Below are 27400 nucleotides of genomic sequence, written 5' to 3' on the forward strand. Positions count from 1 at the left end.
CTGAGCTGGTGGACTAAGACCCTAATTTTCCAACTCTTGCATTTCATGACAGAAATTCAAAATGAACAAGCCTGAAATAGCAAACTAGACATCCCAAACTATTGGTTTCAGACAACAAACACCAATGATGGACTAAGAATCCTAGCTCTGAAAAGTTCAAATAGCAAACTACACATCCCAAATCGTAATTTTCTGACAACACACACCTATGAAAGGCTATGAAACCTAGCTAATAAATGCCGGAAATAGCAAATTAACCATCTCAAATTACAAGTTTCAGACAGCACTCACCTATGAACGGCTAAGAAATCCAGCTCGGAAAAGTCAAAAAATAGCAACCCACACATCCCAAATCATAGGTTTCAGACAACACATACCTATGAAAGACTAAGAAATCTAGCTTAGAAAAGCCCGAAATAGTAATTTACATATCCCAAATCCTAGGTTTCAGACACCACTCACCTAAGAACGGCTAAGAAGCCTAGCTCAGAAAAGTCAAAAAGAGCAAACTAGTCATCCCACGATATAGGTTTCAGACAACAAACACCTATGAAAGGCTAAGAAATCCAGCTCAGAAAAGTCAAAAGTAGCAATCCATCCATCCCAAATCATAGGTTTCAGACAACACACACCTATGAAAGACTAAGAAATCCCACTCAGAAAAGCCCTAAATATTAATTTAAATATCAAAAATAATTTTTTTCAGAAATCATTCACCTATTAAAGAATAATAAACCTTAGATCAGAAAAGCCTGAAATAGCGAAACTACTCATCCTAAACTCGAAGTTTCAGACAACAAACGCCTATGACGGACTAATAATCATAGCTCTGAAAAGTTCAAATAGCAAACTACACATCCCAAATCATAAGTTTAAGACAACACACACATATGAACGGCTAATAAATCTAGCTCATAAAAGACAAAAATCGCAAACCACTCATCCCAATCATAGGTTTCAGTCAACACACACCTATGAAAGGCTAATAAATCCAGCTCAGAAAAGTCAAAAATGACAAACTACGTATCCCAAATCATAGGTTTCAGTCAACACACACCAACGAAAGACTAAGAAACCTAGCTCAGAAAAGTCAAAAATAGCAAACTACACATTCCAAAATATATGTTTCAGACACCATTCACCTAAGAAATAATATAAAACTATATATCAGAAAATACTGAAATAGCAAACTACACATCCCAAATAATAATTTTCTGACAACAAATACCTATTAAAGTATAATAAAAATATCTCAGAAAAGTCTAAAATAGAAAACTACACATCCAAAATCATATGTTTAAGACATCACACACCTATGAAAGACTAAGAAATCCAACTCAGAAAAGCCCGAAATAGTAATTTACATATCCCAAATCATAAGTTTCAGACAGCATTCACCTACGAAATACTAAGAAACCTTAGCTCAGAAAAGTCTGAAGTAGCCAACCACTCATCCCAAACTCAAAGTTTCAGACAACAAACACCTATGAGTGACTAAGAATCCTAGCTATGAAAAGTCCAAAAAGCAAACGACCTCCCAAATCATAATTTTCTGAAAGGACACACCTGTGAACGTCTAATAAATCTAGCTCAGAAAAGTCAAAAATAGCAAAGCAACCACAACAAATCATAGGTTTCTGACAACACACACCTTTGAAGGGCGAAGAAATCCTGCTCAGTAGAGTAAAAAAATAGCATACCACACATCCTAAATCAGAGGTTTCAGACACCACACACCTACGAAAGACTATGACATCCGGTTATGAAAAGTCAGAAAAGGAAAATACATTGTCCAAATCATAGGTTTCAGACATCACGCGCCTATGAAAGACTAAGAAATCTAACTCAGAAAAGCCCGAAATAGTAATTTACATATCCCAAATCATAAGTTTCAGACAGCATTCACCTACGAAATACTAAGAAACCTTAGCTCAGAAAAGTCTGAAATACCCAACTACTCATCCCAAACTCGAAGTTTCAGACAACACACACCTATGAGTGACTAAGAATCCTAGCTCTTAAAAGTCCAAAAAGCAAACTATACCTCCCAAATCATAAGTTTCAGACAGCATTCACCATCGAAATACTAAGAAATCTAGCTCAGAAAAGTCAAAAATAGCAAATTAACCATCCCAAATCATAGGTTTCACTCAACACACACCTACGAATGGCTAAGAAATCCAGCTCAGAAAAGTCAAAAAATAGCAACCCATACATCCCAAATCATAGGTTTCAGACACCACACACCTACGAAAGACTAAGAAATCCGGTTATGAAAAGTCAGAAATAGCAAATTACATATCCAAAATCATAGGTTTCAGACAACACTCACCTATGTGTGTGTGTGTGTGTGTGGTTTTGTTTGTCTTGTTGTGTGTGTGTCTGTGTGTTTTTCGTGGGTTGTGGTTGTGTTGTTTTGTATATGTGTTTCTGTGTTTCTGTTTGTGTGTTTTTATGTGTGTGTGTATGTGTGTATGTGTGTGTGTGTGTGTGTGTGTGTGTGTGTGTGTGTGTGTGTGTGTGTGTGTGTGTGTGTGTGTGTGTGTGTGTGTGTGTGTGTGTGTGTGTGTGTGTGTGTGTGTGTGTGTGTGTGTGTGTGTGTGTGTGTGTGTGTGTGTGTGTGTGTGTGTGTGTGTGTGTGTGTGTGTGTGTGTGTGTGTGTGTGTGTGTGTGTGTGTGTGTGTGTGTGTGTGTGTGTGTGTGTGTGTGTGTGTGTGTGTGTGTGTGTGTGTGTGTGTGTGTGTGTGTGTGTGTGTGTGTGTGTGTGTGTGTGTGTGTGTGTGTGTGTGTGTGTGTGTGTGTGTGTGTGTGTGTGTGTGTGTGTGTGTGTGTGTGTGTGTGTGTGTGTGTGTGTGTGTGTGTGTGTTATCCCGGCGGCGCTTCTCTGGTCCGGGGGACCTTGGGGGGCCGGGGGAGGGCCTTTGGGGCACAGGTAGGGCCTTTGGGCACAGGGAGGGCCTTTGGGGGCCGGGGGCACAGTTGGGGACCGGTGGAGGGCCTTTGGGACCCCATTGGTCCTGTGGGAGCTCGCTGGGCCGGTGGGGGGCCCGGGGATGGCGATTGGGGGTCTGGGTGGACCTTTGGGGCACAGGGAGGGCCTTTGGGTGCCTGGGGGACATTTGGAGCCCGGTGGAGGGCCTTTGGGCACCCGTGGGTCCTTTGGGTGCCCGGGGGACCTTTGTGGCCCAGGGGAGGGCCGTTGGGGGGCCGGAGGGGCAGTTGGGGACCGGTGGAGGGCCTTTGGGATCCCGTTGGTCCTTTTGGGAGCTCGATGGGCCTTTGGGGACCGGAGGAGGGCCTTTGGGGGCACAGGGAGGGCCTTTGGAGCACAAGGAGGGCCTTTGGGGGTCCGGAGGGGAAGTTGGGGACCGGTGGAGGGCCTATGGGACCCCGTTGGTCCTTTGGGAGCTCGATGGGCCTTTGGGGACCGGAGGTGGACCTTTGGGGCACAGGGTGGGCCTTTGGGCCACAGGGTGGGCCTTGGGGGGTCCGGAGGGGCAGTTGGGGACCGGTGGGGGACATTTGGGGACCGGTGGAGGGCCTTTGGGAGCTTGGGGTGCCTTTGAGGACCGGGGGCTTCCTTCGGGGTTGGAACCCTTTGGGGTTGGGTTAGAGGACCTCACAACACTGTTCAAATGAAACTTGTGTATTATAACGACCACAGAGTTTCACCTTTAAATTCTCTTCTAAAATCTCTTCAAAAATCTTCTTTTAAAATGTCTCTATCTGTTTCGCCGAAATAGTTACATAACATGTCTAAAACTGTTTCGCCCAAATAATCCCTAAACTCAAATTCAGCGTGTTCCTATGTTATTGGCATCTCTGTGCTAACGCATTTCAAATTAATAGGAAACCTTCTCGTGCGCTAAAACAATTCATCGCTAAGATTTTTCTTGCCTAATTGTTTCCATGGCATGGGGTTATTAATATCCGTTTGAGTTCGACCAGTAGAACTGTTCCCGAGGCAAAGACATTAATGACTTTGATCTATTCCTGGAGAAATGTTTCTAGGGCGAAAATTTTTAAAGTCTGACAGATGATGTCATTGATTGATTGATCTGTCAAGAAACGGAAAATTAATTTGTTGTTTCTAAGGGGAATTATTGATTTACGATAGGTGAATTGAGGTCGACAGCACAGGTGTTCTGACTCGTGACAGCACCATGTGATTTATGGTTTTCCAAGTGAGAAAGTTCCTATTTTTCAAATTCTCACTGACAAAAACCATAAAACATCCAGTTTTTTCAAATTCTCACTGACAAAAACCATAAGAACATACAAAAATGTGAGAAAGTTCCTTTTTTTCAAATTCTCACTGACAAAAACCATAAAAACAGACATAAATGCGAGAAAATTCATGGTTTTTCAAGTGAGAAAACTCCTGTTTTTTCATTCTCACTGACAAAGTCCATAAACCACGTGGTTCTATGCCCATATATGGTGTGGGTACCGGAGATATTATGGCATCTCTACTACCATCATTAAAACCCAGGTTGTGATGTAGTTAAATTAGATAATCAAGGAAATTTCTGGACCAGAAAGTGATTTGAATATTTATAGTTTTAATGATACTAACTCTTCTGAAAAACCAGATGAATCATTTAAGGCACCTCCAAGGAACAAATTACCACTGACTGTTAAAGCAAGAAACAATGATAAGGACACCAGTTGCAATGAAAGCGAAGAATTAAATAAAGCGCTCAGAGAAAAAAAGACATAAGAAAATAAAAATGACAAAGCTTTCTAATCAATCCAATAATAAAAACAAAATACTCATACTTTTTCCAGTAAGTGGCTCAAAGATCCCCGTTTAAACGAATGGATATCAAAAGATACCTAAGATCCAAGCAAAGCCTGCTGTAAGTACTGTTCAAAGGTTTTAAAGGAGAGCAGAGCGACCATGATACGCCACGCAAGTAGAAGCCCTAAATCAAGTCACTGGCGTGCAGTCTAAGCCAAAAAGAGACACAGTTCATTTGATGACACATCTGCCGTTAGAGAAATGATCCAGAAAAATGAGCTGTACAAAGACCAATGAACCTAACTTGAGCTAGCCCTAGCAACATGAGCTGCCAAGGAAACTTTTTCCATATCTGTTATGAACCTCTTCCTCAGATTCTAAGGAAATATGCGAAAGACTCACCGACTCTCAATCTTGTGGCCTTAGCAAAGACAAAGACAACTGCATTAAAAAAATTTTGATATTGAAAAGACAGGTGAAGACGAGTTAGTTACAGTATTAAAATTGACCAAGTTCTCAATCATCGTTAATGAATCGCCAGACAGAACAACAACAACATTTTTTGTAATAACCGTTCGCTATCATTCTCTGGAAGAGCAGAAACAATTCGATTAGTTTTTTTTATACCAGTTGTTTCTTTTGCAACAGCTAAACGGTGGAAGAACTTATTTTTAGATGAATTCAGTAAAAAAAATACCACTGACAAACATTGTTGGCATTTCTTCTGACTATACGAGTGTCATGTTAGGAACCAAAAATGGCTCGGCAAAGCATTTGATGTATGACCTTCCACAGCTTGCAACTATCGGTTGCATTTGCCATTCGTTTGTCCTTTGCTCAGCTGCTGCTTGTGATGTCGTAGACCTGTGTGTTGTGCGGTTCAGTCATGATATATGGAACTTTATTACGTTGTGCCCAAACAGAAAATTGAACTTGGACAGTTCCAAGCATTTCTTGATGTAGGTGAGTGCTGTCTGATTTACCCTAGCGAAACGAGATGGCTAGCGATGAAGAGTGTGGCTCAACGTCTTCTAGAGCAATGGGGGGACTTGCCCTTTGTTTTCAATCTTATCTTGCAGATAATATACCATTAGCAAATGCTTTTTACAACGCACCTATTAGCGATGATATTAAATTGCATTATATGTTCCTTGGTTACACTTTACCAGTGGTGAACCGACTTAGTATAGAGTTTGAGGGTGAAAACGTACGAGTTCAATTACTTCTTAATAAGGTGAAAACCTGCTTGGTGGAAATAATGTCAAATATCATCAAAGCAGATGTTTTTGACAGCCTGCAAAACTTCAAAGACAATTATTTTTAACAATATTCAGTTTAAATCGGTCAAGTTCTATTAAAGCTGTGTTTGCAACTAATCACAAATCAATGCCAGCGACCTTTTCTGAATAAGCTCAAATCAGCTTGCCATTGCTGGTACAATTCCTTCTATTGCTTTGGTGTACAGTAGATTTTTAGATGAAGAATTTCTCAACACCGAGTTTGGAATGATTCCGTATGTTGATGATTACATAAAAAAAACACCAAGCTAGAACCTGTGCGGTTTTGGTTCTTTTTCAGAGGTTTGTAAGGACGGCGACAGGAATTTGTTGTTCCAGACCCTCCCCGGGTTCATGGCAGTATTGATGTCCCATTCTCACTCGAGTGCCTCAGCAGTGGCAGTTTTCTCTGCTGAAGCACATTAAGAGACCCCTACGAATCAAGTTGGACCCCGGCACCATTTCGTCTCTCTTACATTTGTCCCAAATACATTCTGGGACATACCTGAACCACTTGTGTCAAAGGCAACAAAATGAAACAAAATGGAAGTGGAAGTTAAAGAAGAATAAAAATCGAAACTCATTTAGCCCTATCGTTTGTTTTTATAATTAAATGAAGTTATCATTTTTTGCTGTCAGTTGAAAAAGTATTTCAAAAGATACGTCAAAAGATACATCAAAAGAATTTGATTTTTATGCTGATTTTATACAAGTAAATTTCATCAAGTTTAGTTATACTCATCAAAAGTTATGAGCCCGAGAAAATTGGCCCTATTTTCGAAAAAACTTATAGTAAAGAGCGAACTCAAGCCCAAAGGAACTGAATCCTACGGTCCATTCATATTATCTTCATTATTTTAGCTAGGATGTAACTAAAACAAGTTTCTTTTTTAAATTTTCAATTTAAAAGATATTGCTTTAAACTTAATCTATCTGAGTTTCAAAGAGTTCGTGGTAACGAACTGTCTCAACAGTAACCAAAACTCGGAAAAATGGGATTTTGATACCAATAGATACATCAAAAACATTGGATTTGTATGCTGATTTTAAATATATAAGTTTCATCAAGTTTAATTTTACCCATGCAAATTTACATTAAGCAACAAACTGTTGCTTAATGACTGGCAACAAACCGGAATCATCATATACATAATTATTTTAATTATGTTCGTTAAGAAATCATAATAAATAAGAATTTACCATACCAGAAATCGTTCTCGAGCCAACTGGATGAGAGCCAGCTATCCTAACCACTAGACCATGTCCAAAACCCCTATGTAAGAAACTTTCTGTCCCTTAGCTTGAACATCAAGGGAAATATACTGGCCTGAAGATCAAGAAATGTGTCTACTAAAGCATTCTGCCCAAACGGCATCTTTTTTTTCTTTTCCACAGATAGCTTAGCACTAGAACATCGTAGAGAGTTGTTCAGTGGCTCATTTTGAAGGAAATTAAAGGGTTATAAACCTTTTATAATTAAAACAAGTTATTTTAAAATAGAATCAATTTTTATGAAAAACTGCATATTTCATGTTAAAGATTGATCAATGGCGTCATAATCACAAGTTGTAGCCACGTCCTCTCTTACTATTCCAATTAAGGAAAAGCTAGTGGCTTTTTTTCTGTTTGTAATTTCACATCAAACAAAGTCAGATCAGATCAGACCAAGAATAGATCAGATCAGACCGATAACAGATCAGATCAGAAAAAGAATTACTTACATAAACGATATAGTTCATCATATTGTTCATAGTAAATTACATTAGAAGACGATCATTGTAGTAACAAAAATTTGCATACATTGGACTTAGTTAGCTACTTGATTGTTTGAGGTTTGTCTCTTACTCTTTCAAAGAACAAAAAAACCTAAGACTTTTTTCGGCTCCTTTGTAACCTTTTGTAATTAAAACAAACTATTTTAAAATAGAACCAATTTTCTACGAAAAACTGCATATTTCATGTTAAAGATTGATCAATGTCGTCATAATCACAAGTTGTAGCCACGTCATCTCTCACTATTCCGATTAAGAAAAAGCTAGTGGTTTTTCCTGTTTGTAATTTCACATCAAACAAAGGACAGATCATATCAGACCGAGCACAGATCAGATCAGAAAAATAACAGATCAGATCAAACCAAGAATTGCTTACATAAACGATATAGTTCATCATATTGGACTATATAGTTCGATATAGTTCATCATACATTGGACTTAGTTAGCTACTTTATTGTTTGAGGTTCGTCTCTTACTCTTTCAAAGAACAAAAAAGCCTTTTTCCCGGCTCCTGTTTTTGATTTTATAGCATAAAACAAACCCCAGTAGCATCTGACGTCATTACATAAAAGCTCGACTTAGTTCATTAAAACTGGGGATTACAGAAATTTCATCGGTCATCGGTATCATAGTTGTAGAGATAGCTGAAACCAAGTAAAGAACAAACCATGACATAGTAACTAAAAACTTTACTAAGGGCCGTGGTTCGTCCTTTACTAGGTTGCCACTACCCCTGCAACCATGATAGTTGTTACATCTGGTTATTACGTCATACATTATTTTTAACAAGTCTTATATAATAAGAATTAAAGTAAAGAATAAACTTAAGCCCATAGCAATTATTGATAATAATTCCATAATGTACTATGCTTCAATTTCTTTTTTTTTTTTTTAATATAAAACTAGAGCAATTAGAATTTTAAAATAATACAAAAGGAGTTGAACGATAATAACCAAACAATATAAACTCCAACAAAAATACATAATTTTCATTAAGAGTCTATGACTTTTAGGGTGTGTTTCTCCCTTTTTTTGAAAATGAGGTCAATATTCTTAGGCTCGAAACTTTTGAAGGGTAAGACTAAACTTGACGAAACTTATATACTTAAAATCAGCATAAAAATTGAATTCTTTTGATGTATCTATTGGCATCAAAATTCAGTTTCATTATAGTTTTGGTTACTGTTGAGTCAGATTGTATCTTACTGTTGAACTCTTACTCATCTTGAACAGTTTGATACTAGGTTGCAGACTACCACTGCAACCTGGATTTTATTACTTCTTAAACTGAACAGTAAACTTAAATTGGAAGTCGCCACGGTCAAGTGGAAATGGACTCGTCCTTAAGGTAACAAGGATTTGAGTTCAAAACACTCTTTGGTAACTATTGATCTTAAATGATACTGCTTCTAATGAACAACAATCATGCCAGTCATATTACCATTAAGTCACTTGAGCTTATAAAAAAGTACCACATTATCATACTAACCTTCCCACCCCACACAAGCCATTGACTGCAGCCGCTAGACAGAAGTTGTTACAGCCAAGCACCAGTATATCAAGCAAAAAAAATACAGAAGGGCACTTTTCGCCGAAGCGGATGCAAGCTCTGATAGTGAAAGAGAAATGGTCTTGGGCAATGACTTGGATCTTGATGCTGATATGGATGACATTCCAACAAAAAATGGACAAAATCAATGTGGCTGGTTTTGTTCTAGTGTCATTTTTTGGCAAGAAGAAGAAAAAAAATACTTTGCAGGTGACGTGAAGGAAGAAACGAGCAAGGGATATGTTGTCACCTTCCTTTGTAGGAAATCTCTCACATAGAAATTTGTTTTCCCAGAAGTAATTGACGAGGCCCTGGTCCCTCAAAGTGATATTGTTTTGAAGGTCCCAGTTCCCACGACCTCTGGAGGGACTGAACGAGCTGTGAAGGCACTAGTGTTTGACGTTTGTCTTGGGGAGTACTCAGTTGAATAAGTTATATCTTTTTCAGTTTTCTTTTACTTGAAGCTGAACAGTTGATAATTGAAGTTGAAAAAATTGTATTTGAAGCAAAATATACACCTTGTAAATAAAACAAGACTACCACAGTAATTGTGTCAGGTCTCGGAAGTAAAACACAGAAGACTCATTTTTTGACCAGCCTACCCCATGTGCATGACCAACCTGCCCACCCCAGGGGCACATTGGTCACTTTTGACCTGACCTGTTAAAATGTTGGTGGAAAAAAATAATGGACGCATAAATCTAAAAAAATCAAAGAAGCTAGAACAATGAATGCTGCATCTTTCTATGTCAAAATCATTCTTCTAGCCTTCATACTTTGGCTAAACTTTCTATTAGAACAAAAATGTGACCAACCATCCCCACCCTCCCCTATATGCAGAATATCGTTCTTATAGCCACTTTTCTTGAGTTTCAAGCCAATATAATTTCCTTGTTGTTCAAGCCAAGAGATCGGAAGTTTTCTCTATTTTGAACGGCCTATTTTCTATTTTCTCTAGTTTTCAATATGAAATCCGGGTTACAGTGATAGCTAGCAACCTAGTAAGAGACGATTACGCCCCATAGTAAAAACTAAAATAACCCATCACTTCTAAATATAGAGTCAGTTCAAAACGAGAAGTACAATATTTGAACGGCCTTATTTTGGACAAGGCCGTTCAAGTATTGTACTTCTCGTTTTGAACTGACTCTATATTTAGAAGTGATGGGTTATTTTAGTTTTTACTATGGGGCGTAATCGTCTCTTACTAGGTTGCTAGCTATCACTGTAACCCGGATTTCATTACTTTAGACAATTTGTTAATTCCCTTTGCCTTAGCTGCCCTTATTGGTCTAGTCTTACATGACGGTCTAGGTTGTTGATTTTCACGCATTGGGAATTTAATACCAATACCCTTTGCTTTAACTGCCATTATTGGTCTAGTCTTGTATGATGGTCTAGGCTTTAGATTTGTTAGTTTTTAGGTGGTGGGACCAAAACTTCTGTTTGCTCCGACGAATTATTATTTATAACACTTGTAAATTTCTGTTTTTAGGGTCTACCTCTAAATAAGTTTTTCATACTAATATGTCTTTTCATACTGTTGTCTTTTCAAAGATATTTAATTATTGAAGTAAGTCTGATTTCTAACACCGATTTTCTACTAAGTTCGAGCTTTTGGTTTTCTTTTTTAATGTTTTTGAATTGTTGTAATCCCTTGTTAAAATATATACAAATATTTTACAGTTACCCGTTTTTTGCTCTTTAAGCAATTTAATGTCTTTTCCTATTGCAGTCTTATCAAAGATGAAACTAAAATCTTATTTCAATCACTATTGGCTAAAGTTCTTTCTTTACTGTAAATCTCTTACTAAGTTGCTAGCTACCGCTACAACCCGGTTACTTGATTAACACCACTTATGGTGTTACTTATGAGCTATATCGATCCTTTATGTAAATCATTCTTCTCAGAATTGAATTAATTACTATGAGCTACAGTTCATTCTTTACCACAACTATAAGTAAATGTACTAGAGTTTAGTTCTTTATATAAATTATCTAAAGTACATCATCCTCTATATAATGATCTTGCATACGTCACACTTGAACGGCTACTCCCTAGTGTGGATCCTCACATGTTTATTGAAATTACTAGTTTGAGAAAAGGTCTTATTACATGTATGGCACTCGAATGGCTTTTCACCCGTGTGGGTTCTCATATGTATGACAAGATATTTCTTGACATTAAAACTCCGCTCGCATACGTCACACATGAATGGCTTTTCACCAGTATGGGTTCTCATATGTATGACAAGAGTATCCTTGCGACTAAAACTTTGCTTGCATACTTCACAATTGAATGGCTTTTCACCGGTGTGGGTTCTCGTGTGCATTGCAAGAGTATCCTTGCGACTAAAACTTTGCTTGCATACATCACAATTGAATGGTTTTTCACTGGTATGGTTTCTCATGTGTATGGCAAGAGTATCCTTTCGACTAAAACTTTGTTTACATACGTCACAATTGAATGGCTTTTCACCGGTGTGGTTTCTCATGTGCATGGCAAGAGTATTCTTAAGATTATTGCATGTAGATCGTTTCCTGTCATTTTGGAAAGATGTCACATTCTTCTGATTTGCTGCGTACTCTTCTTTTTTGTCTGGTAGTTTCTTAAGCTGGTGAGTCAGCTTCTTTGTGGCTGAATTTTCATCAAAAATGTCTACTGGTGAGATATTTGTATTCGATAGCTCACTTTCAGTACAGTCTGTTAGAAACCGATTAAACTGATTTGTTTCATTTGCAAAAATAATTGTATGATCAAAAACATGTTCATTCATTGAATTCATCTTTGAGGGTCAAACTTGTAAGCTTAATCACGTATCGAGCTGATTTTATCAAACAAAAACACAAACTAATTTTAAAATTTTAGATATTTTTCTAGTTAGAATTAAAACATTAAAATTCCTGCTTGGACACCATAAATATTTTTGCAGTTTACATGATAGCTTTAGAATTCTGATCTGAACTTATAAAATTTTCATCTTTTTTTCCATGTCTTAAAAAGACATTGCGTGAGCCTTTAACAAAATAATTTGGTAATGATGTCTTTTAAATATGAAATGAAAAGGGTGTACGTATGCTGCTCGGGATTTTTTCTTTTAGAATAACAACATTTGTAGACGTGTTTTTTTCTAATTTAAAACACTTTTTAAAATTTTGGTTACTATGGGCTGGGGTTCACCTTTTACTAGGTTGCAGCTAGAGCTGCAACCATGATTATCTGATAGATTAAACCGTGTCTGGAGAAATATTTAGGAATTAATGTTCAAACTTGGAGTAAATCTTGGAGACTAAAAACCCTTATAGAGAATGGGTTTTATAGTTAACAAAATAAACCACATTACAAGCAGAAAAAAACATAGGCTTTTTCTTCTTTGAAATAGTAAGAGACGAACCTCAAACAATCAAGCACCTAAGTCCCATGTATACCATAGTTTATTATTCCAATTATCGTCTTTAATTGTAATCTTGATTTTCAAGCCAATATATTTTCTTTGTTATTCAAGCCAAAGGGCAGTAAGTTTCCTTTATAGGGGTTTCGGACAAGGCGGTTCCAATGGTGTACTTTTTGTTTTGATCTGTTTTAAAATGACCTCTTAATCAAAAAGGCAGTTAATTATAATAAATATCTATTATGAAAGTACTAAAAACTCTTTGGCTTAAAGAGCGAAGTACGGACTAGGGGGGGGGGGACCCAATCATATGCGTAATAATTTGTGTTTGTTTTAAGTTTTGATGTTGCTCCTTACTTTCAGTTAGAAAAACTTTTTTTTTATTTAATTTTTGATCTTTTTCTTTAATAATGCTGGGAAATGCAGCGTCCCCTTCATAGCAATGTCCCTTTCCCCATGAAAACTTCCTTCGTGGAAAGATCCTCCCACATAACCCCACTTTTTTGGTCACTTAAAAAGGGCACTAGAACTTTTAATTTCCATTCGAATGAGCCCTCCCACGATATTCTAGGATCACTGGGTCGATACGATCACCCCTGGGGGAAAAAAACAAAAAAACAAATAAACACGCATCCGTGATCTTTCTACTGGCAAAAATGCAAAATTCCACATTTTTGTAGATAGATGCTTGGAACCTCTACAGCAGGGTTCTGTTATACGCTGAATATGATGGTGTGATTTTCATTAAGGTTCTATAACTTTCAGGGGGTCCTTCCCCCATTTTTTTAAATCAGCCAAATTTTCTCAGGCGCGTAACTTTTGATGGGTAGGACTAAACTTGATGAAACTCATATATTTGAAATCAGCATTAAAATCTGATTATTTTGATGCATCTATTGGTATCAAAATTCCGTTTTTTAGAGTTTCGGTTACTATTGAGCCGGGTCGCTCCTTACTTACAGTTCGTTACCACGAACTATTTGATAATTGTAAAATCATTTGTATATATTTTGACAAGGGCTTACGACAATTCAAAAGCCTTAAAAATAAAAATTGAAGCTCAGTAGAAATTGTTGTTAGAAATCGGACTTACGGAAATAATCAAGTATATTTTAATATACCCTAGTATGAAAAGACATTAAATTGCACAAATAACTAAAAACTGGTAGTTGCAAAAATATTTGTATGTATTTTAACAAGGGATTACAAAAGTTCAAAAAACCTTAAGAAAGAAAACAAAAGTTTGAAACTTAGTAGTTTGAAACGTTGTTAGAAAAACATAATTACCAAATTCCTTTTCTTATAAGTATAAGCAATGACCTTTTAAGACACGATTCTTTCTTATTAGGTTGCTAGATACCGCTACAACCTGGATCATTTAAATATAACATAAACAGCTTTAAAATTGTGTCATTTAAAGCCTGCGTGGTGCAGTGGATAGCGTGCTGGAATTTTACTCTGAAGGTCACCGGTTTAATTCCTGTCGTAGGCCATTCTTATACGTTTGCCTATTTAAAGTCTAAACAAAATTTCTATTAATAACTGCTACATGGGATCTTCTTGACTGACACGAGTTATGATGAAATATATCGATCTTTACTGTAAAAAAAACTTCAAAAAGGGCTCGTTTTTTAAAAGTCCAAAGTGATTGAATGGCAACACACCCCCCTCTCGCGCCCCCTATTTCCCGACATACATCCACTCAAAATGTTGTGATAGGCCTTTTGTTCAACATAGTTTAAAATTCTGCAAATTAGGTCTTTGAGGATGCCCCCCCCCCCACAACCCACAGGGTAAGGGTTGCAAACTATGCCCTGGGGGCATATAAAGCTTTTATAGAAAGTGTTGTCGTAGAAACTACAAAAAAGCGTTCATTCGATAGGAAATTAAAAAGGCTAGTGCCCTTTCTAATAGTTGAAAGTAATTGGAGGGTACCTAACCCACCTCTTATGCCTAGCATCTCTAAGAACACATTCAATCCAAGTTTTGAGATAGCAATTTTGTTCAATGTAGTTGAAGGTCCGGAAATTATGTCTTTGAGGATGACAAACCCCCCACAGTCCTCATAGCAAAGGTTGTAAGCTATGCTCCGGGGGCAGTTAATATTCTTATAGAAAGTGTTGTCGTAGAAACTTCAAAAAGGGTTCATGCAATTTGGAATTGATAGGGTTACTGCCCTTATTAATAGTCAAAAGCGATTGGTGGGTGAAGGCTCCCCCACGCCCATCATTTCCCCAAACACTTCCGATCAACATTTTGATATAGCAATTTTGTTGACCATAGTTGAAGGGTCTCTAAACTATGTCTTTGAGTATGACAACCCCCCAGTCCTCAGGGCTAAGGTTGTAAGTTATGCCTTGGGGGAATATAAGGTACTTATAGAAAGTGTTCTCGTAAAAACTTCAAAAAGAACTCTTTCGAATGGAAATTGAGAGGGCTATTGACCTTTTTAATGGTCGAAAGTAATCGGAAGGAGAATCACCCCTCGCCTATGCCCATCATTTCCCCAAACATTTGTGATCAACATTGTGATATGGCCGTTTTGTTCAACGTGGTTGAAAGGTCTTAAAATTATGTCTTTGAGAATGACAACCCCCCCCCCCCCATAACCCTCAGGACAACGGCCATAAGTTATTCCCTTGGGGCATATAAGATTTTTATGGAAAGTTTTGTCGCAGAAGCTTCAACAAAGGGCTCATTCGATTGGAAATTGAGATGGCTAGTGCCTTTCTTATTAGGTGAAAGTGACCCCCCCCCCCCACCCCTCATTTCCCCAAACACTTTGAGATAGCCCTTTTGTTCAATGTATTTGAAAGGTCCTGAAATAGTGTCATTGAGTATAACAAACAAATCCCCCCAGCCTTCAGGGCAAGGGTTGTAAGTTATGCCCTAGGGGCATTTGAGGTTTTTATAGAAAGCATGGTCATATAAAACTTGGAGGGGGCTTTTTGGATTGGTAATCAGACGCTCTAGTGCTCTTTTTAAGAGTCATAGTGATCAGAAGACATCTATCCCGCCCACACACACACATCGTATTGTCTCGAAATGCATCTAATAGGAATTTTGAGATAGCCATTCTATTCAAAATAGTCTAAATATCATACAAAAAGGCTTTTGGGATTGAAACAAATCCCTGAGATTAGGGGCAAGGGTTTTAAGTTGTACCTAGAGGGTATTTAAGGTTCTTATGGAAGGGATATTTGTTTAACCTTAGATAAGGTTTACTCTTTTTCCCTGAATTTTCTCAAAATACGATCATTAGAAGAACAATTTACAGTAAAGTACGAACTCTAGTCAATAACAACTGGAAGGTGTATAGGGATGTGTTGAGTTGCTAAATCTGGGTTGCAGTAGTAGCTAGCAACCTAGTAAGAGACGATCATGTCCCATCGTAGAAAATGAAATAGCCCATAACTCCTCAAAATAGAGTCAGATCAAAACCAGAAATACATTATTAGAACTCCCTTGACCAATACCTCCTATATAGGGCACTAAATGTCACTTGGCTTAAACAAGAAATAAAATATGTTGGCTTGAAAAACAAGAATATTTAAATATTTTATTAATGAGGTTTATAATAAAGAAAAAAATATATTAAAATTAAATTAAAAGAATTACATAAAGGATCATAGTACATTATAAATAAGAACTATTTACGTTTGATTGGATTAAGATGAAACCTAGTAAAGAACAAATCACGGCATATAATAACTAAAAGTTAAGATGATACAAATCTTTTGAAAAATTACTCGTTTGGGATATAGTGCCATACTGATGATCATTTCCTTCTATTTCAACTAAAAACGCCATACGCTTTTTCCTGACTGCAATCCAGGTTGTAGCAATAGGTGGCAACCTAGTAAGAGATGATCACGTCCCATAGTAAAAAATAAAATTGCCCATAACTCCTAAAACGAGAGTCAGATAAAAAAAGAAAGTGCACTATTAGAACTGCCTTGTCCAATACCCCTACATAGGAATTTAAATGTCCCTTAGCTTGAATAACGAGAAAAATTCATTGGATTGAAAAACAAGATAATTGGCTGCAATCACGGTATTCTGCACCGAAAGCATCTTTTTTTTTCGTTTTTTTCTCCTCAGCTAGCCAACCAATTAAAATCCCCTTCTCCACTGCTGTTTCATCTGTCCCTGGCTAAGTGAAGGATTGCCAAGCTTATATGCATAAGAACACCAATATCAACTGGCTGCTTTAAGAACGGACCATTGAATTAATTTTAGCCTCAACAGTTTCGTAAGAGGCTTCTCTGTAATCTGTTGCCTGTATGTATTGGAAATGATTGTCTAGAGATCTTTTCAAAACATCCAAGGTCAAGGCATATAACATTTTCTTCATAATACTAGCCTCATTCGGGCAACAGCCAATTAAAACCAGCATCTTCACAACAATTTCTGATGCCTCTTGCAAGCGATGGGTGTAATGGAAATCAAACACACCGTAGTGACTTGAAATCCCCCTCCCCAAAACTCAAAAATTTCTAAAATTCTACTTAAGAAGCTTTTTAAATATTTCTAAAGCAAAAATAGATAGAGCACTACAAATATCAGAATCGACTTCAGAGGACAAATTATGTATGGGAAGATGTTTTGAAATCCCGTTTCCCCCCAGAAAAAAAATGAAACCCAAAACAAACAGAAGTTAAAATAAATAAGAGTCAAAATCAAAACGAGCAAAATTTATATCAGTAGGGTTTTAAACCCCAAGCCTTCTGAAAGCCAGAATATAATTTGTACTTTACTGGAAAAAAATCCTTTTAAATGTTTTCACTTTTCTAACTTTAAGAAATCAAAAATAAATTAAGTATAAGGAATAAATATCAGTACTTGTATATTAAAATGACAATGCAGATTTTTTCAGTAAATTCATTATATTTTTTTTTCAGTAAAATACAAATTATACTCTGGCTTTTAGAAAGCTTGGGTTTTAGTCGTCTCAATAGTAAACAATACTCTAAAAAACAAAATTATGATGCCAATAGATGTTTGAACAAAAGGATAGTCTTAAAATATCTATTCGATGCATCTCAGGTAAACACGACGTGTTTGTGTGTGCGTGGGGGGGGTAGCTTTGCTTTGATCACTTTGACTCTTAAAAAGGGCACTAGAACTTATGATTACCAATCCAATGTGTCCTCTCCAAAGCATATACGACCACCCTTTTTATAAGAACCTTATATGCCCGAAGTGTACAACTTACAACGCTTTCCCTAAGAGCTATATGGGGGGAGGGGTGTATTTCTCACAGACATAATTTTCGAAACCTTAAACTACTATGAATAAAATTGTTATCTCCAAATTTTGATTGGAGGTGTTAAGGTAAATGGTGAGCGTGAAGGGAGGGGGGCTTTAAATCACTTTGGCTCTTAAATAGGGCACTATAACTTCCAATTTCAAATCAAACAAGTCCAAGCTGATGTTTATACGACCGCCCAATTAATAAAAACCTTATATTCCCTCATATTAACCAAGCAGAAGAGGGGAGAGAACCTGCCGGAAGCGCCGTATGGGTACCTGCCGGTTTTAATTAGCCTTAAATTGCCGGGGACAGGTGAGCAGGTCTCGACGCTTCCGTTGCTCCCGGTGATCTCTGTGCGGCTATTCAACCTTCTTTCTGACTAAGTGAGATACCTGTTGTATGTTTGTTTGCTACATACAATGTGGAGCCAGCAGCTTGTATGGTCTCCAGTCTTGAACTTTTTATACCGTGCCCGGGCTGTGGGGAATGTTCACGCCGATATTGCGAAAACTGGTGCGGACTTTTTTTAGCACTGATTCGTTAATGGAAGCAAAGAAAATATTGTGGAATTTTGCAAACTGCACGAATCGCCCAAGTGACCGACAGAAAGCTGCAGATGACTGTCTGGAAATGCTTAAAATTTTTGAAAAGTGTGATGAAAAGCAAATACCCCTACCCGGTTTCGTGATGTACGAGCCTGTCGAAGTACCAGTTTTGGCAGGGGAATCAAGTGCTACACTTACTCGTAAAGTTAACGAACTATGCGTCAAATTCGATAATTACGTCCTGTCGAAGCGTAACCCGCTACCTTCTGTGTCTCAAGCCCCCACACAATCATCCAAACCCTCTTTTGCCGTTATATTAAAGAATCCACCTAAAACGCTGAATGACCCCCAGGACCGCAAAACTTTTATTGATAACTTGTGTGGTGACTCGATGTCGGCGATAACTGAGCTTAGACTGGGAAAAGATACTTGGCACCTCGTCGTAAGTGATAAAAATGAAGCTACTGCTGTAGCTGATGCTTTTAAATCTAAGGACCAAACGCTAAGCCTACACCTAAAAGTTCCAGTGTATTATGGAATTGCCCGTTTCATTCCTGACAGAGTTACTGACGGTCAGTTGCAGAACTTGATAACTAACTGTGCCGAAGTTTCCCGTATCGGCAAAACTAGGTCCGACAAGCTTCGGTTCTCCCGGCAAGAAGACTTATTAGCAGCCATTTCCTCGTCAGTGATAATCGAGTACGAGCGAATCCGCATTGATAAATTTCTTTTTCTTCCTCCTCGCTGCTACAACTGCTAAGCTAACGGACATATTGCCCTGCACTGTAAAGCTCTTAATCACTGTTCGCACTGTGCGCAGACAGGACATTCGAACAAGCTGGAAACCCCCTGTCAAAAAACATGAAATGTGTGCTGTGCAAGCAAGCTGACCATCCTTGTTATAGCTACAAATGTCCTGTTGCACAGAAACTTGTGAATCCCCTAAAATGAGCACTGATCTACGCGTTATATCTTGGAATATTAATGGAGGCGTCTCAGTGAAATTACCCATAATCAAAACTTTATGCGACACGAATGACGTTCTCTGTCTACAAGAGCACCTTCTCACTGCCGACAGTCTATGTTTGTTGAGCAAGACTGCTTCGACTGCTGTAATAAGCCATGCCACTATACACTCTGGGGTTGGTCTGCCCAGTGGAGGTACTGCTATTCTTGCTAGAAGTTTCGCCTCGCCCGAACACTTTCAAAACTGCGACTATTTTACGGCAGTCAAAATTCAGAATTATGTGGTGGTTTCAGTCTATTTACCCACCGATTGCCGTAATGCTACATCAGACAGACAATTTGATCAAGCATGCCGCCTAGTCAGTTCCTTCGTGTCTGATTGTGAAGTGCAAAACCTAGCAGTAATCCTTGCTGGTGATATGAACTGTAACCTTGTTAACGACAGTAGCATTCGTGCAAATATTCTGAATAGTACGTGCCCTCAGCTCTTGGCGGTCGAGAATACCCAATGTTTCTCATATATCCATAACTCTGGCAGTACTTCTTCTCTGGACTTTTTCATGTGTTCCACGAATGTAAAACCAGACTCAGGATCCTCACTTATCTCCACTTGCCAAATCTCAGACCATATGCCTATTAGTAATATATTGCCTGCTCAACTTATTGCACCGAGTGGTGCAAGTCCAGACAATGATATTAAATGGCATTAAACCACTGACTGGGCTCGTGCAGATATGTTTATGTTCTGGGCTGTTAGTGATTCTATTTCGAAAAAGATCAAAGTGCCGTTTCATCTACTTTCCCCAAAAAAAGCTATTAACCTTTGCAGAGAAGCAAATATTGTTGAATATTTACTGTGCAGAGATCGTTCACGCTCTACGCTGTGCCGAGCGTGCTAGTTTACCCATACGAAGAGTACGTCCTGGAACTGAGAAACATGGTTGGTCAGGTAACCCTGACTTCGTTGATTCTTGTGCTAAATTGAAATTCTGGTTTCATGTCTGGAAGGAGTGTGGTATGCCAAGGCAAGGTTTGGAAAATGAAATTCGTCTGAAAGCAAAGCGACATTTTGTGAAAGCACTTAGGCAACATCAGGCTAAATCAGTAGCTGAACCATCAAGTAAAGCCACAAGTGAACCTATTTTCGTATGGAAACTGCTCAAAAGAGATAATTTAAAAGCCTATAATGCTTTTAAAATTACCAGTGACCAGTGGTATGGTTACTTTGAAAGTGAATTTTCTGAGCCTGATCCATCATTGTCAAACCAATATGAAAGGGAGCTTGATGGTTGGTTAGGTCAATCAATTGATGAGATCAGTTTTATTGTTACAGGATCTGCGGTTACTGAGTGCATTTCTAAGCTACAAAAAAAACTTCTCATGGTGTTGATGGCCTCTGTGCAAAGCATCTAAGATGTGAGTCCCCTCTCCTCATCGAGCATTTGATCTTACTCTTTCAGATGATATCCTTTTGTGGTATAGCTCCTAATCTGTTCAATACTGAAGTAATAGCCCCGGTATTAAAAAGGGGAACGCCCAACGACCAATGTTCTTCTTTTAGACCAATTACAGTGTCACCGGTTTTATGGAAAGTTTTTGAGTTAGTACTTATTGACGAGATATCTGATAAGTGTTATACATCGGATAACCAGTTCGGCTTCAAGAAAGGAGCAGGCTGTGACCATGCTCACCATTTAATTGCTAATTTACTTCTATATGCTCATGAAAATAATGAGGTACTATATTTTGCCGGGTTAGACGTACCTAGAGCTTTTGACACGGGTATACATTCACATATCTTATTGACTGCTTATAAGCGTGGAGTTAATATTTCTGTCATCAAATCAATACATGATATGTATAAAAGCTAAATGCCAGAGTTAAGGTTACCATCTCACCTGGTACGATGGAAACTCACTCCTTCAATTCCAGTAAAAAAAGGGTTTTAGACAGGACACTGTTAGTTCTCCCCCCACCCCCCTGTTTAATAATACGGTCATTGTGCCACAACAGAACGTTCTAACCGCATGTATATTTAATCGTATTGCTGTTTCGCTAGCTAACTATGCTGATGACATCCTTGATATTAGTAGAAACAGCCTTTGGAATTGAGGAAAATTTTGGAATTTTCGATAGGGAGTATAAACGTATTGGTCTTCGATTTAATAAGAGTAAGACTGAGTTCCTGGTGTTCAATCACCGTTCAGATTGCCTGACAAATGTTCAGTTAGGTGAACATGTTATTAAATCACAAGATACACTGACGTATCTTGGTGTACCGATTGGGTCAAATCTTCGCACCACGCGTCATTTTTTGAAAGATTTTTTTTTGCCAGAAATGCTAGGAATGTGTATGATTTACTAGTTGCGTTAAAGCTTAAATTTAACCGCCATATCTTAGCTAGCGTTTATAATGCATTTGTTGTTCTGCATCTACTTGCCCTTGCACCATTTTGGTCTCTTCTTACTGCTTCAGATATTAGGCATATACGGAAGTGTTTCTACAAGTAAGCAAAATATTTGCTAAGGCTGCCTCTCTGGACTAATAACAGCTCACTATCCTTGCGGTATGGAGTTGCGAGTCCAGTGTCCGCGGTGCAGGAAAGAAATGAGAGATATCGGAGACAGATTATTGCTGAAAGCACCTCTGAAATTGTCCGTCTTTGATAATATGTTTCGTTCTTACATATAATTGCCCTTATTTGTATTTTTTTCTTTTTTTGTCTGTTCTTCCTTGTTTTGGTTCTGTTTGTATTTGTCAGAATTTATTTGTTTCTTTCCATTTTCTTTCTTTATACTCCATCTGTGTTGTATTTTACATTTATGATGGGCAATAAATTTATATATACATACATACATACATACATACATTTAATTAAAATGGAATAAGAGACGGAATATCGCTTATTTTATATTTCCATCTATGAATATCTCTATCTCTCATTCAACTCTCTTATTTGTGACTTTGATGTGAACGTTTTCTAGGTGCGATGTGAAAAATTGTCATCCTGACAACCTATATGCACATGATGACTTTTGATTGACTTAAAAATCCCTCTCAACAATCCCTGGAAGTTCAAACTTAATATCCTAGCCGTTCTTTACACACATTCTTTTGACAACCTAGATTTAAATAATGTTTTTGATTTATTTTAACATTCCCTTCAACATTCCATGAAAGTTTTGTTTAATACTCTTACCGTTCCTGAGTTATTTCACACCATTTTATCAAACTGGATATAGAAAAGGGGCACTAGAACCCTCAATTCCCAAGTAAATGAGCCCCATCCAAAACTTCTGCAGCCACCCCTCCCCCCCCCATTCCATATGAGGTGGCCGAGAAAAATAAAGAAAAATCAACAATAAATTGAAAGCGTTGGCTCCAATTTCTAAAGATAAGTTACTTTCTGAGTAGCCCTTGCATACAAAGAGCCCAAACTTCAAAGAGGGATCGTGATCAAAATATCTCCCTGCAAAGAGGGGGGAGGAGGTTCTTGTAGCGAAATAAAATCAAAGGCCCTGTACAAAAGGTCTTTGATTTTATGGCCCGGTCGATTGTAGCGAAATTAAACCTGCAAAGTCTTTCAGATTTCCCCCTTTTGCTGAGCAGCGTATTCCCCAGCAACCCTTACTTCATCCTTCGAAACTGACTTCAGCATGAAAACTGCAGCTGATGCACGAAAATCAGCATCTGCCATTAGCTTCTTCAGAGCAAGGCCTTTTCCCACACTGTAGATCCGTGAAGTAGAGTCACAGCCTAAAATGCAAAAAGAATCAGATAGCATGTCTCTTGGCCTACCTTCTCTTTCAATATGTGAATATTCCATATTCGGGGCAAGAATAGTTTCTTGGTTGATAGGTCACCACGATAACACAGTAGAACCAGAAGCAGCTTGAACCAGAAGAATCAACAGCAGCTTGTACAATTGCAACATCTGCACCACCTGGTGCCTGGAGCAAAGCGAATCCCTTTGATCGGAGATAAACAACCAACGCGCAGATAAACCTGGCTTGGTTTTTCTTTCAGGACAAGAACTCATCCCTTTTTACCTTCAGCTGCATATCTGCTGTGAAGAAGATCTAACGGCCGATTATACGACTTCTCTTCGACTGCCATATTCTTTATGGTAGCTCCACCATCGTAGCTATTAAACACAATAGTAGCAGAGGGATAATTTTGGGTCATGTAAGTACCATAATGGTCAAGGATTTCGGAGTATCGTTCATTTTTGGCCCATAAAATTCTGTGCAGAAGAGCTCCGCTGCCGATGATATAACAAATGCCCTTGAGAACGGGAGTAGAGCGCTCCTCAAGATGGCAAGCCTGTCTTATAGGCTTGGCAAACTCTGGCTTGTTCGGAGACCGGAGCATGCAAGAACTGTCAAAAAGTGATGCGGGCAGGAACACAGTTCGTATTGAAATTACTCAGATTCCGTGAGATTGATCCTCTTTGCTAGCGTGATTAACTCTCAAAAAGGAGAGTGGGATCAAGTCTTTTCCACTCTCCACCTGTATTCTGCTTTGTAGTAATTTGAACTGCCTGTTGTTTTCGTCGAAATACAAAATCAGCGACCAGCTTTCCAGACATGGAGCCAATGATTTTTAAGCCTAAATCAAACAGTTCGTGGTAACGAACTGAAAGTAAGGAGCGACCCGGCTCAATGGTAACTAAAACTCTAGAAAACGGTATTTTGATACAAATAGATACATCAATAGAATCAGATTTTAATGCTGATTTCAAATATATAATCAAATTTAATCCTACCGATCAAAAGTTAGGCGCCTGAGAAAATTTGGCTGATTTTCGAAAAAAGGGGGAAAGACCCCCTAAAAGTTATAGAACCTTAATGAAAATCACACCATCATATTCCGCGTATCAGAGAACCCTACTGTAGAGGTTTCAAGCTCCCATCTACAAAAATGTGGAATTTTGCTTTTTTTGCCAGAAGAAAGATCACGGGTGCGTGTTTATTTGTTTGTTTTTTGTTGTTTTTTTTCCCCAGGGGTGATCGTTTCGACCCAGTTGTCCTAGAATATCGTGGGAGGGCTCATTGGAATGGAAATTAAAAGTTATAGTGCCCTTTTTAAGTGACAGTTTTTTCTATGGAACTATTGAACAACATAAGGAAACATCCGAGCCGAGGCAGCTAAGAGATTGTAAAGGCACCCAGATTGTTATCGATTTCTTAGAAAAAGGATCACCGTTTAATGGGGATTTTCAACTAAGAAACATTACCAATGGTCTGACAGCCTACGAATCTGCCAACGTTGATTCTACTAGAGATTAAATAAAAAAAACAAGATTTTTAAACTGAAAGTAAGAAGCGACATTAAAACTTAAAACGAACAGAAATTATTCCGTATATGAAAGGGACTGTCCCCTCCTCAACGCCTTTCTCTTTACGCTAATTTTTTTTTTTTTTTAAAAAAATAATGTTGTTAGACAGAGTCAAACTTTAGCTTAAAGAGCGTGGCGTTGAGGAGGGGACAGTCCCTTTCATATACGGAATAATTTCTGTTCCTTTTAATTTTTAATGTCACTCCTTACTTTCAGTTTAAAAAACTTGTTTTTTATTTAATTTTTGAACGTTTTTGAATAAATGCAGGTTTCGATCTTGGCTCACCGTAAATGCATAATTAAAAAAAAAATTTCATATTAATTTAATTTTATTTAGTTAAATGGCTTTCTCGAAACTTGTTTAATTTTAATTACGAACGTTTTTATTAGTAATAAATATACGTAACTTACGAATTAACTTACGTAACGAACTTCTATATTCAAATATTTTTAATACGTTTATTAAGGGGTTCGCTCCCTAGTCAATACCTTGCTCTTTAAGCAAAAAATCGAATTTTTGTTCCAATTCTTTAAAAATTACCGCTTAATCACAAAGGCCGTTAATTAGAATAAATAGCTCTTATGAGTAGGAATGACCCAATTGATTCCACGATGACACCATATATGGGCATAGACTCCCTAGGGGAAATGGATTTCCGAGAAATTGATTGCGTAATCGAGGGGAATGAATTTCTGAGAAATTGATTTGTTGGTGTTCGTCCAGGAGAATTGTCTCCGGGCGAAGTTTACTAATGTCTGACGGATGATGTCAAAGTCGATTGATTTGTTGGTGTTCATCCAGAAAAATTGTCTCCGGGCGAAGTTTATTAATGTCTAACGGATGATGTCAAGGTCGATTGAGTTTTTGGTGTTCATCAAGGAGAATTGTCTCCGGGTGATGTTTATTAATGTCTGACGGATGATGTCAAGGTCGATTGATTTGTTGGTGTTCGTCCAGGAGAATTGTCTCCGGGCGAAGTTTGTACATGCGTATTAACGGTGGGGAAGAGATATTTTGATCTTAGAGATGAAGAGATTAACGCGGGAAAGGATTTCTTAGCAATTTCAAATGTGACAGCGCAGGGATGCCAAAACAAAAGGAACACGTAGAAATTACTTTTAGGTATTATTTGGGCGAAACCGTTTGAGACATTTTAGAAGATGATTTAAGCGGAACCGTTTGAGGTATTTTAGAAGATGATTTTAGAAGATTATTTAGAAGATGATTTGAGGGTGAAACTCTGTGGTCGTTATAATACACAAGTTCCATTTGAACAGTTTTGTGAAGTCCCCTACCCCAACAACCCCCCTAACCCAACCCCAAAGGCCCCCGACCCCTCTACCCCAACCCCAAAGGAACCCCCCGGGCCCCCAAAGGCCCCCGGACCCCTTAATGCCCCCTGAGCCCCCAACACCCCACCCCGAGTCCCTCCCGTCCTCCCTCCCTTTTTTGAATTTTTTTTTTAGTTTTTTCGGACTAAATTTTTTAGACTTAGAAATTATCCAACATTTATCCGGTTTTTTTCTTTAACCCATTGGCGTAGAGTTTTAGCTTAGATTCTTAGCTTGCAGTTTTTGTTAGAGTTCTAGTTTAGTTTAGTTTTAGTTAAGAGTTTAGAGTTTTTAACTTAGAGTCTTAGCTTAGAGTTTTTGTTGAAGTTCTAGTTTAGTTTAGTTTTTAGTTAAGAGTTTAGAGTTTTAGCATAGAGTCTTAGCTTAGATTTTTAGTTAGAGTTGAAGTTTAGAGTTTTTGTTAGAGTTCTAGTTTCGTTTAGTTTTAGTTAATTGTTTAAAGTTTTACCTTACAGTCTTAGCTTAGAGTTGAAGTTTAGTTTAGTTATAGTTAAGAATTTATATCTTTAGCTTAGAGTCATAGCTTAGAGTTTTAGTTAAAGTTATAGTTTAGTGAAGTTTTAGTTAAGAGTTTAGAGTTTTAGCTTAGAGTCTTAGCTTGGAGTTGAAGTTCAGTTTAGTTATAGTTAAGAGTTTAGAGTTTTTACCTTAGAGTCTTAGCTTAGAGTTTTTGTTAGAGTTCTAGTTTAGTTTAGTTTTAGTTAAGAGTTTAGAGTTTTAGCTTAGAGTCTCAGCATAGAGTTTAGTTAGAGTTCTAGTTTAGTTTAGTTATAGTTAAGAGTTTTAGCTTAGACTTAGAGTTTTCATTAGAGTTCTAGTTCAGTTTAGTTTTAGTTAAGGGTCTAGAGTTTTAGCATAGAGTCTTAGCTTAGAGTTTTTGTTAGAGTTCTAGTTTAGTTTAGTTTTAGTTAAGAGTTTAGAGTTTTTGCTTACAGTCTTAGCTTAGAGTTTTTGTTGAAGTTCAAGTTTAGTTTAGTTTTAGTTAAGAGTTTAGAGTTGTAGCTTAGAGTCTTAATTTAGACTTTTAGTTAGAGTTGAAGTTTAGTTTAGTTATAGTTAAGAGTTTAAAGTTTTAGCCTAGAGTCTTAGCTTAGAGTTTTTGTTAGAGTTCTAGTTTAGTTTAGTTTTAGTTAAGAGTTTAGAGCTTTAGCTTAGAGTCATAGCTTAGAGTTTTTGTTAGACTTTTAGTTTAGTTTAGTTTTAGTTTAGAGT

General features: G+C 37.7%; 1 protein-coding gene and 1 pseudogene across 1 annotated transcript in view; both read right to left on the reverse strand.

Annotated features, from left to right (window-relative positions):
* Positions 1–27400, reverse strand: part of Liprin-beta (liprin-beta 1) — a 622086-nt gene that overhangs the window by 515710 nt on the left and 78976 nt on the right. The window lies entirely within an intron of this gene.
* Positions 11355–12125, reverse strand: LOC148955026 (uncharacterized; annotated as a pseudogene).

This window comes from Artemia sp. Qi Xiang Cuo, chromosome 2, assembly GCF_049724085.1.
Source record: "Artemia sp. Qi Xiang Cuo chromosome 2, ASM4972408v1, whole genome shotgun sequence".
Taxonomy (NCBI): Eukaryota; Metazoa; Arthropoda; class Branchiopoda; order Anostraca; family Artemiidae; genus Artemia; species Artemia sp. Qi Xiang Cuo.